Source organism: Cyprinus carpio, chromosome A7 (genome assembly GCF_018340385.1).
Source record: "Cyprinus carpio isolate SPL01 chromosome A7, ASM1834038v1, whole genome shotgun sequence".
Lineage (NCBI taxonomy): Eukaryota > Metazoa > Chordata > Actinopteri > Cypriniformes > Cyprinidae > Cyprinus > Cyprinus carpio.
In genome coordinates, this window is record NC_056578.1 from 32803597 (window position 1) to 32814381 (window position 10785).

At 45.2% G+C, this 10785-nt stretch overlaps 1 pseudogene; it reads right to left on the reverse strand.

Moving 5' to 3' along the window:
- Nucleotides 1–2634: 2634 nt before the first annotated feature.
- On the reverse strand, nucleotides 2635–5347 carry LOC122145789 (annotated as a pseudogene).
- Nucleotides 5348–10785: the final 5438 nt, after the last annotated feature.

A 10785-nucleotide genomic window follows, 5' to 3' on the forward strand; every position in this document is an offset into this window, starting at 1 on the left:
ACCAGCATGCCATGCATGGTTATTCTGGTGCTGGTAACTGCGCTTGTGACCATCATGTTATACGTGGTCTCTGGTGCTCGATAATGCTACGGTTAACGCACATTGGATAGTCTGGGGGATTGAATGCTGAAACACTGGTACTGTGATCTGCATGTTGATCTTGGTTCTGGGATAACTGGTGACCAGCATGGGATGCTGGTGGTGCGAGGTACATGCGGGTGAGCAGCCTGGTTGGATGCGTGCTGGTATGCTGGTGCTAGGTATGCGCGGTGACTAGCATGGGATGCTGTGGCTTGTACTGTGACTAGCATGGATGCTGGTTTCGGGTATTCTTTGTGACTATCATGGGATGCTGTGATTGATGCTGAAACTGCTTGTGATATCATGGGATGCTGTTGCTGAGGGATACTTGTGACTATCTGGGATGCTGTGCCTAAAAGATGGTTGCTGAGGAGCAGGCATGGATGCTGGTGCGGTAGCTTTGACTAGCATTTGGATGGCTGAGTGCTGTTATTCTGTGTGCTTGTAATGCTGTTGACTACCATGGGATCTGTGCGGTATGCTGGTGACTAGCATGGGATGCCCCTGGTGCTGGTATTGCTGGTGCTTCATGGGATGCTGGACTTGACTACAGCTCTACTAGCCTGGGATTGCTGGGCTGGTAGACTGGTGACATAGGTATGGGATGCTGGTGCTGGTATTGCTGGTGACTAGCATGGGATGCTGGTGCTGGTATGCTGGTTGGTGACCAGCATGGGATGCTAGGTGATTGAATGCTGGAAAACGTGCTTGTGACTAGCATGGGATGCTGGTGCTGGGTGATGCTGGTGACTAGCATGGGATGCTGGTGCTGGTATTGCTGGTGCTGGTATGCTGGTGACGCAGCATGGGATGCTGGTCTGGTATGCGATGTGTGACTTAGCATGGGATGCTGGTACTGGTAATGCTGGTTGGAATAGCATGGGATAGCTGGTGCTGGTGTATGCTGGTGCTGGTATGCTGGTGACCAGTATGGGATGCTGGTGCTGGTATGCTGGTGACCAGTATGGGATGCTGGTGCTGGTATGCTGGTGACCAGCATGGGATACTGGTGCTGGTATGCTGGTGACCAGCATTGACTGGGGATGCTGGTGATTGAATTTGCTGGAAATGCTGTGACTTGTTTAGGGTACCCAATGGCTGGATTGGGTGCTGGGATGACTGGTGACCAGCATGGGATGCGGGTGCTGGCGTATGCTGGTGAGCAGCATGGGATGCTGGTGCTGGGTATGCGGGTGCTGGTATGCTGGTGACTAGCATGGGATGCTGGTGTGCTGGTATGCTGGTGACTAGCATGGGATGCTGGTGCTGGTATGCTGGTGACTAGCATGGGATGCTGGTGATTGAATGCTGGAAACTGCTTGTGACTAGCATGGGATGCTGGTGCTGGGATACTTGGTGACTAGCATGGGATGCTGTGCTGGTATTCTGTGTGAGCAGCATGTGATGCTGGTGCTGGTATGCTTGGTGACTAGCATGGGATGCTGTGGCTGGTATGCTGGTGCTGGTATGCTGGTGACTAGCATGGGATGTGGTGCTGGAATGCTTGTGACTAGCATGGGATGCTGGTGCTGGTATGGCTGGTGGCCTAGCATGGGATCTGGTGCTGGTTATGTATGCTGGGTGCTGGTATGCTGGTGACTAGTATGGGATGCTGGTGCTGGTATGCTGGTGACTAGTCAATGGGGATGCTGGTGCTGGTATGCTGGTGACTAGCATGGGATGCTGGTGACTGAATGCTGGAAAACTGCTTGTGACCTAGCATGGGATGCTGGTGCTGGGATACTGGTGACTAGCATGGGATGGCTGGTGCTGGTATGCTGGTGAGGCTCAGTCAGGGATGCTGGTGCTGGTATGCTGGTCGACTAGCATGGGATTGCTGGTTCTGGTAAATGGCTGGTGGTAATGGTCATGTGGTGACGTAGCATGGGATGTGTGCTGGTATGCTGCGTGACTGCCATGGGATGCTGGTGCTGGTATGCTGGTGAAACGTATGCATGGGATTGCTGGTGCTGGTCTGCTGGTGCTGGTATGCTGGTGATACTTAGTATGGGATGCAGGTGCTGGGACTGTGGTGACTAGGCCCTGGATGCTTGGTGCTGGTTATGCTGGTGACCATGGATGGGATACTGGTGCTGGTATGCTGGTGACCAGCATGGGATGCTGGTGCTGGTAATGATGCATGGTGGACCAGCATGGGATGTCTGGTGCTGGTATGCTGGTGACCAGCATGGATGCTGGTGCTGGTTACTGCTGGTGACTATCCAGGAATGGGATGCTGGTGCTGGTATAGCTGGTGAGCAGCATGGATGCTGGTGCTGATGCTGGTGAAATGCATGGTGATGCTACGCATGGTAGGCTGATGTGATTGGATCACTGGAGTGTTGCGCTGGAAACTGCTTTGATGACTAGCATGGGGCTGCTATTGGTCTGGGGATACTGGTTGATAGCATGGGATGCTCGGTGCTGGGGGATGCTGAGTGAGCAGCATGGGATGCTGGTGCTGGTATGCTGGTGGAGCTCATCATGGGATGCTGGTGTCTGGTATGCTGGTGGACTAGCATGGGATGCTGGTGCTGGTATCTATGCTGGTGACTAGCATGGGATGCTGGTGCTGGTATGATGGTGGCTGCGTATTGCTGTGACCAGCATGGGATGCTGGTGATTGAATGCAGGAAACTGCTTGTGACTAGCATGGGATGCTGGTGCTGGTCTGAGGAGGTTGAGGTGGTCAGGGGCTGGCTGGCCGGTGCGGAGCAGTTCCCAAATCCTACACGTGTTCCAGCCTCGCGACGGGGGTTGTCCACTTAGTTCGTAGCTGTAGCGCCTGAGTCTAGAGTCAGAGTGCGCCAGCTTCTCAGTGCTGAAGGCCGTAGCTAGTGGAAGAAGCGGTTCTGCGGGGACCTTCATTTTCCGGCAGCCCCCCTGGAGAGCTTCGTCATAAAGTCTGACGCATAAGGCTTAGGACTTTTTGAGGGCCAGCTCCTCTAGGGGAAACAATCGGTGGTACACCAACAGTTACACGGGGCCCTTCAGGAGATTTACGATTACTGCCATCCCTGCCAGTGTTCCAAGGCACGAGCGATCTCCGCGGCGAGCTGATCTGATCTCCAGTTACCGCCCGGAAACGTAGCGGTGCTAAGAGGCTCGCGATCTCTACGGATCTGGTCTAGTCTTCCTAGCAGACGACGTGGGTCTGAGGACCGTCGTTTTAGGAGACTTCAGCTATGAGAGTCCTGATGCTGTGGCTCAGGACCTCAAGAGGGCAAAGGCCCCTCTGGGGAAGAGCGGGTTATACAACACCGCATTACCAACGGTGGCCGTCTCTCCTCAGTGCCCTCAGGAGATCGATCTGCCAACCCTGCTGGTATTCCAGGGTGCAGCGGTCTCCGGCGAGCGCTTCTCTCAGTTCCCGCCCGGAAACGTAGTGGTTCTAAGAGGCTCGCGACCTGGCCGACTGGGAGGGTTCCAGAAGCAGGGCTAGTTCGGCCATCTCCTGCCGGTTGCGCCGCGTTCATGGGCACCAAGCTAACTGCCTCTAATGGACACCAGAAGATCAGGTCTCGAGAGGCTGGGATGGGTCCCGTCAGGAGGAGATCTCCTCTCGCTCAGGACGGAGGGCGCGCGCCCTGCATTGGGAGCTTAGAGAGCTGGAGGTGTTGGTCTGATTGAGGAGGCACAAACTCTTAGCTTCCGGTCTCTCAACGAGGATGTTGAGACTGTTCTCCACTCCCAGAGCTCCTCTCAATGAGGAAAACTGTATGCCTTGAAGTGTGGAAGCTTTTCACTTCTTGGTGCGGAACCGCCAGCTCCGCACCCAGGTTACGCCCTGGGGGTTGGTACAGTGCTGGAGTTCGCTGGCAGGCCCTTCTCTCCACAGGGTTGACCCACTCCACCCTGAAGGTCTACGTGGCGGCCATTGCGGCCTACCGTTGCCCCTCTCCGGTGGCAGGTCAGGGCAGACACCCTCTGGTTACAAGTTTCCTCTGCGGATCTGCACTGAGGCTAAGGCCTGCGGCGCTCAGAAAAAAGCTTAGGGCTAAGGCCAGTGGATCAGGATGCTATCCTAAAGCCTCGAGTCCTCTGATCTCCCCTCTCTTGGGGGTCAAGACTCACTCCTCTAAAGTTGGCCATTGGGACGGGTTGTCCCCGATTACTGTCAGGGTCCTGACTCCTTCTTTTGCTTTAGCTGTGCAGTTTCCCACATAGGCAGCAGAGATTTGTAAGTCTGGCGGCGGGGCATTCTCGTTCCCCAAAGCGGTCTCCGACGCAGCTCGAGTTCCTAAAGAGGAACGTCTCAGGTTACCACTGTAACCATGGTTCCTCGAAGAACCGAGACGCTGCGTCACAGATTGCCACACTTCCGGCATCTCTGCCAGCGCTTGCTTCAACCACTTTTTTGCTTTTAAGCTTCCTGGTCTCTGACGTCACCCGCCTATGACGTCTCGCCCATCCATTGGACTGATTACACACGTGATTCTGAGGGCGTTCCCCAAAAAGCGTCTCCGACGCAGCGTCTCGTTCCTTCGAGGAACCATGGTTACATGCGTAACCTGAGACGTTTTCTTTGGAACTGTTAGTCTCATATTTACTATCTCCATCATTAGAACAAAGTCCTCATCTTCAACTGTTGTGTGTGGTAAACCTGTGCGTCCAATCCATCTAGCTATGGCCTGCTCCTTGTTCTGTTGTTCCTTCGATTCAGTTTTGTACTTTGAAGAACTTAGGAAAGCTGTAGAGATGGCCTGCTGCTGGGTTGCACTAGCAGCACTCGCTTTATTTCCACTTGGCCCATGGTCATCAGGCGTCTTCTGTATCTGTGAGGGTGAATAAATGGGGAATCAAGTTGTGTTTTCTTTCTTGCCCAATCGCCTCAGATCTCTGTCTCTCTCTCTCACACACACACACACTTTGTCCAGTCATATAACACCACAACATCTACTATAATAGTACACATTTAATTCAATTTGAGGACATTGAATATTTATACTCAGTTTTAATTCAGACAATCCAATACAATCAATACAGTTCAGAGGTGGTTTCCTTTAGCTTCTATTTTATTCCAAGTTAAGCGGAAACACGGTGGTTTACCTGATAAAATAACCTTAGCGTGTATGCTTACCTTCGCATGTATTTCTGGATGAGTCGTCTGTAAATGTTGCTTCAAGTTGGTGGTGTTTTTCCCAGCGATTTTTACTCCACACGGTTTACAGGTGTTCTTGTTGTCCTTGTTGTCATATGTGAAGTGTGACCAGATGTCAATTCTTCATTTTCGTCCTAGACCTAGCTCTGACATTTCTGTTGTTCATGAGACATGTCATTGCCCTGCAAAACGTTAGCGTGTTGCTAACGAGCGAAGTCAACTGAAATCAGCCAAAGCTGTGTAACTAAGACTGTGCAACTAAACACAACTAAATAGATAAAACCCCCAATGTAACTTCACTGTGCGGCTTGTAGCCAAAACCTAACTGTTGTGAAAACGTCCTCGAAACTGTGCAAAGTTCTGGAAACTCTGAAATCTCTTTCTTCTCCTCCTGTGTAACTCCTGCTGCGTTTGTTTAGCTGTTGCGCCTGCATTTGCCAGCAGCTTTAGAGACACAGACAAAATGGCTCTACTGCTTCTGCATTGATCAACCCTACCCTCAAAGATTCGCGGGAACAAAAAAGTTTATTTCTTCCCAACTTGTCCCATAAAAAGAGTAGTTCTGATTGGATCTCTTCTCCATTCGTCCCTCTCTGGATTTCTTCCCAACTTGTCTTTTATTTGTTGACTAAAGGTGTCAGTTATACTATTCGTTACAGTTCTTCGTCATCATATCCAGGTTCTCCGGCTGGGTTTTGTGCCGGGCCCCGGTGCAGGTTTGTACCAGTCGGCGCGGCCCTGTTTGAAAATGTGTTTAATTTGTTTTGTCCCTATTTCGCGTTCTACATTTTTATTTGTGCTATTTACACAATGTTTAAGTTTTTTTTTTTCAAGTTTGTAGGTATCCAGGTACAGAAACTGAATAATTAAATGTAAAATAGCACTGCATAGTCTTCAATATAAAAATTAAATGTACAATCAAACCAAAATTTATTCAGACAACTTCAACATTTCTCACATTATCACAGTTTATTTGCTATAGTTTAGAAATAAATTAATAAAATATAACAACAAACTCAGAGTTTAAAACTCATCAGAACGAAATTCATCTTGATAATCTCAGATAACTTTGATAGAAAGATATGTAATGAATTACATCACCAAATCGTCAGACAACTGTCAGTATGACAATATTTACACAAGCTATCACAATACTTTTGTTGACAATATACCAAGCATTGCTTAATTGTGTTCAGCCTGTGGTTTGTAAAAAATGTTGCATTTTTAATTCAGGAAAAAACACGTAAGCAAAATATGGTCAGGTCAAAGTGTCTGAATGATTTTTGGTTTCTTTTTTTTTTTTTTTTTTTTTTTTTTTTTTTATCAATTTCACTAGTAGTCCACTGTATGAAGATTTTTTTGGGTATAATATGTCACAGTTCGCTTTATTTTGCTATACTCACATGAAGTATAGTGTCCTGCACCTACTAGTAAAAAATATATCAAAAATTATATCTGATGTCTGAATAATTGTTGGTTTGACTGTGCATTAAATCTTGTTAAACCTACAAAGTAATTCAGTCAACAGCAGTGAGTGATTTTCTTTCTTTCATTTTCTTGGATTAACATTACAGCAGCTATTAGCTAAATTAGGCGCGGTCACTTTAAGAGACAATGAATGCCTCCAATATAATACACATCCGATTTTTTTTCTCAACTGTTTACTTTCACTTAAGACATAACCGACAGTTTTTTCGAACATACTTTCCAAGACGGTAATTTTGACATTTTGTATGTATTTCAGTGTTCAATAAAGCATTTTCCATACTGACACTGGGCTGGCCCAATCATCTCTTAACAGGCTCCACCCCTCCCCCTCTGTTTCTTGTGTCAGATGCAGTCAGTGGCTCAGAGCCAGAAATCTGTGGATTTTAGTGATTTACATTTGCTATAAACAGAACTTCTTACATTAAAAACAATCAAGCCCTGTTCATATTTAAAAAGTAACGCAAAAGTAATGTAACGCATTACTTTCAATAAAAAGCTACTAAGTAACATAATAAGTTACTTTTTTAGGGAGTAACACAATATTGTAACACATTACTTTTAAAAGTAACTTTCCCCAACACTGCTTTAACCCAGCTCAGAGTGAGGAGGAGAATACTTCAGATCCTTGTGCAACTGCCTTTGCAGGGGCCATGCTTGGGAATGACGAGAGGGTAGCAAGCTTGAGGCCTTCTGCTACCACTTCTAAGACGTCAGATGCTATGAGGAAGATGCGGGCCTACTGTACCTTGCAAAGCCACTCTTACCCCACACATTATACCCTCTGGCCTGGTGGAAGAGATGTTCACCAGTATACAAACCCTTTCTGAGGTCATGAAGGCAAGACTTTGCATTGTGGCAACATCTGTTCCATCTGAAAGAATATTTTCTAAAACTGGGCTGATTATCTCAGAGAGAAGAAACAGACTCAGCCCATCCAAGGTCCGGGAGCTTGTTTTTTTTAATGCAAACATGCCTTAAAGCAAGTCCTAAAAATATAGCCACAGTGTGTTATTTATTTTAAAGCTTATTTATTTTTATTTATAAAATACAAGCCTAGCTTGTTGTGCAATACAATAGACTGTGGCTTATTTATTTTTTAATTGTTTTAATTCATTTGGGAATAGTTATCCTCTTTGCTATAAAGCTTTTTTGGCACAAAAGTGTTATGTATTTTAAAGCTTATTTATTTTAATTTATTATATAAAAAGCCTAGGTTGTTATGCAATACAAATATATATATATATAATATATATATATAGATATTATATATATATACATGTATATATATATACATATATATATATATATATATTATATCTATATATATATAATATATATATATATATATACACAGTATATACACATACTATATATATAATCTATATATATATATATGTTTATTTTTTTTTTTTTTTTTTTTTTGTGATTTTAGAGTTAATTTGTTGAGGTTACTAGGAGCTCTGTGGCTTTAGTATCTTTTAATTTTCATTAATTTTTTATTTAAATGGTTTTAATTCATTTTGGAATAGTCATCCTCTTTGCTATAAAGCTTTTCTGGCACAAAAATGAACAATAAACAACCATTCAAGAGTGTGTACATAGTGTAACTAATGTCTAAAGTGTCATATACAAACATTACACAGACATTCTAATTTATTAAATAACTGCACAATTACGTCAAGTATTACAAACATGACTTTTCAGTTACAAAACAACTTGTAAACATTTAAGGTAATTTATTATATGATAAACATATAGTGAGTGACTAAACAATGTTTCAGGAACCCTAAATAAGTAAAACTACAGTTCTATAGTCTAATCTGAAGGGTTAACTCAAAAGACATAAATCATACAACTGTCACAGTCTTCAGCTGGTGTGCCCGGGAGGGCCACCAGATGACACTGTCTTTTTGTGAGTGTTGTGTTTGTTTGGTGCCATGTGCTCTCTCCTGTCTATTTTCTGACCCTGCCATCTTGTTACGTCATTATTGTTTCAGTTGCTCCACCTGTGTTTCTCCCTTTCCTCTGGACTCCATTCCCCTAAACTCCACTCACCTGTTCTCTCGTTACCTTATTTGTCCCAGCTGTTTACCTGATTGCCTCTTCTTTATAAGCTTCCTGTGTTTTCTGTTCTGTGCTCGTTTGTCTCACGTATGTACTGCTTTGTGCCTCTGATGTCTGGCTGCCCTGTGTTCAGTTTATGACTAGTTGTAACCATGAATGCTACTCTGTTTTTTTCCCCTTCGGGGTGGTTTCAGTTGTGATTTTGTTTATTTTGGTGATTTATAAATAAAGAATCCTCATCTGCCTGCACTTGAGTCTTCGCCTCTTACGGTCCGTGACAGTACAAACGAGCCATTTGCAGATTCAGCAGCGATGGGGATTTTCTTATACCCAGCTCCCGGACGACCGAGGATCCAGACCCCTGCCAATGGGCCGCATCCCTGCCCACAAGACAATTGCCCCTTTGGGCTGTATGCCGAGGACCTCTTCGATGCAGTCCAAGGGCTTGAGGAGAGCACCCTCATCCACCTGTTTTTAGCAGGCCTGGATGAGCCTGTCAACTGGGTGGAACTGGGAGAGCTAGATAGCTAGGTCCTATTGGGAGATGGTCAACCACATAATTGATTTAAAGGAGGTGGAACTGCTGGAGGGTGCCCCCCTCCCAGTATGGGCTGCTGTTCCAGGACCACCTCAGGTCATGCTGGCCACGTCCAGTTTCTTGGGGTCATTCTCTGGGCACCTCGGGCTTAGATGCAGCGCGCAGGATCCTACACTGATGTCGGTGAGGGAAGCAATGGCCGCTCAGAAGTCCCCCGAGGCTGTGGCGTCCGCTCGCGATTTCCCCGGGGCGGCAGCGTCCGCTCACGACCCTCCCGAGGTGGTGGCGTCCACTCTCAGTTCCAGTTCCCCCGAGGCGGCTCTCTGTGCCCCCGAGGCGGCGGCATCCGCTCACGACCCTCCCGAGGTGGTGGCGTCCACTCTCAGTTCCAGTTCCCTCGAGGCGGCTCTCCAGATGAGATCAGATGTGCTAAAACACTAGTCACATTTAAATCCAGACTCAAAACTCATCTGTTTAGCTGTGCATTTGTTGAATGAGCACTATACGTCCGAACTGATTGCACTGTATTTTATGTATAATCATTTTTTATTTCTAACTGTTCCAAATTTGTTTAATCTCATTTGAATCTTATTTAAAAATTGTAATATAATCATTTTATGATTGTTTTACTTCCTTTTGTGTAAAGCACTATGAATTACCATTGTGTATGAAATGTGCTATATAAATAAACTTGCCTTGCCTTTCAGGATGGGCTTGTCCAATGAAAAAAGCTAAATTTCCAAACAGAGTTTGGAAATACTGGGGGGTTTTATGGCTCTTTGTCTGAGAGCATGGTATCTTTCATATGTAATTCGATTGGGTGTGTTGATACAAAACAACAACAGATTCTTAGAACTATTATGTGTATACATATTTTATAATATATTATTTATTTGATCTGAAGATGAATTCATAGAGACCAAACATGTTATAGGTGAGTTTACATTAACTACTGATCTTTCATAAGAATGCATAAAACAATATACAATACACAATACAACTGTCAGAGGAGAACTGTCCCCCAGACTGAGCCTGGTTTCTCCCAAGGTTTTTTCTCCATCCTGTCATCGATGGAGTTTTGGTTCTTTGCAGCTGTCTGGCTTGTTTAGTTGGGGACACTTCATTTACAGCGATATCGTTGACTTGATTGCAAATTATTGCACAGATACTATTTAAACTGAACTGAGCTGCATGATGACATCACTGAACTCAATGATGAACTGCCTTTAACTGTCATTTTGCATTATTGATGCATTGTTTTCCTAATTAATGTTGTTCAGTTGCTTTGACGCAATCTTTTTTGTTTAAAGTGCTATATAAATAAAGGTGACTTGACTTGACTTGACAAAACCATGTACAAGGAGGTAGTAATCATACTCAAAGACATGGGAATATGCATGATAGAAAAGCAATAGAAAAATTTGTCTATGAATTATTGAAAGATGTTGTTTCCTATAGCAGTATGTGTCTGTTTTAGAGAGAACTGAGTAGGGAGGAAGGTTCTCTCTACATA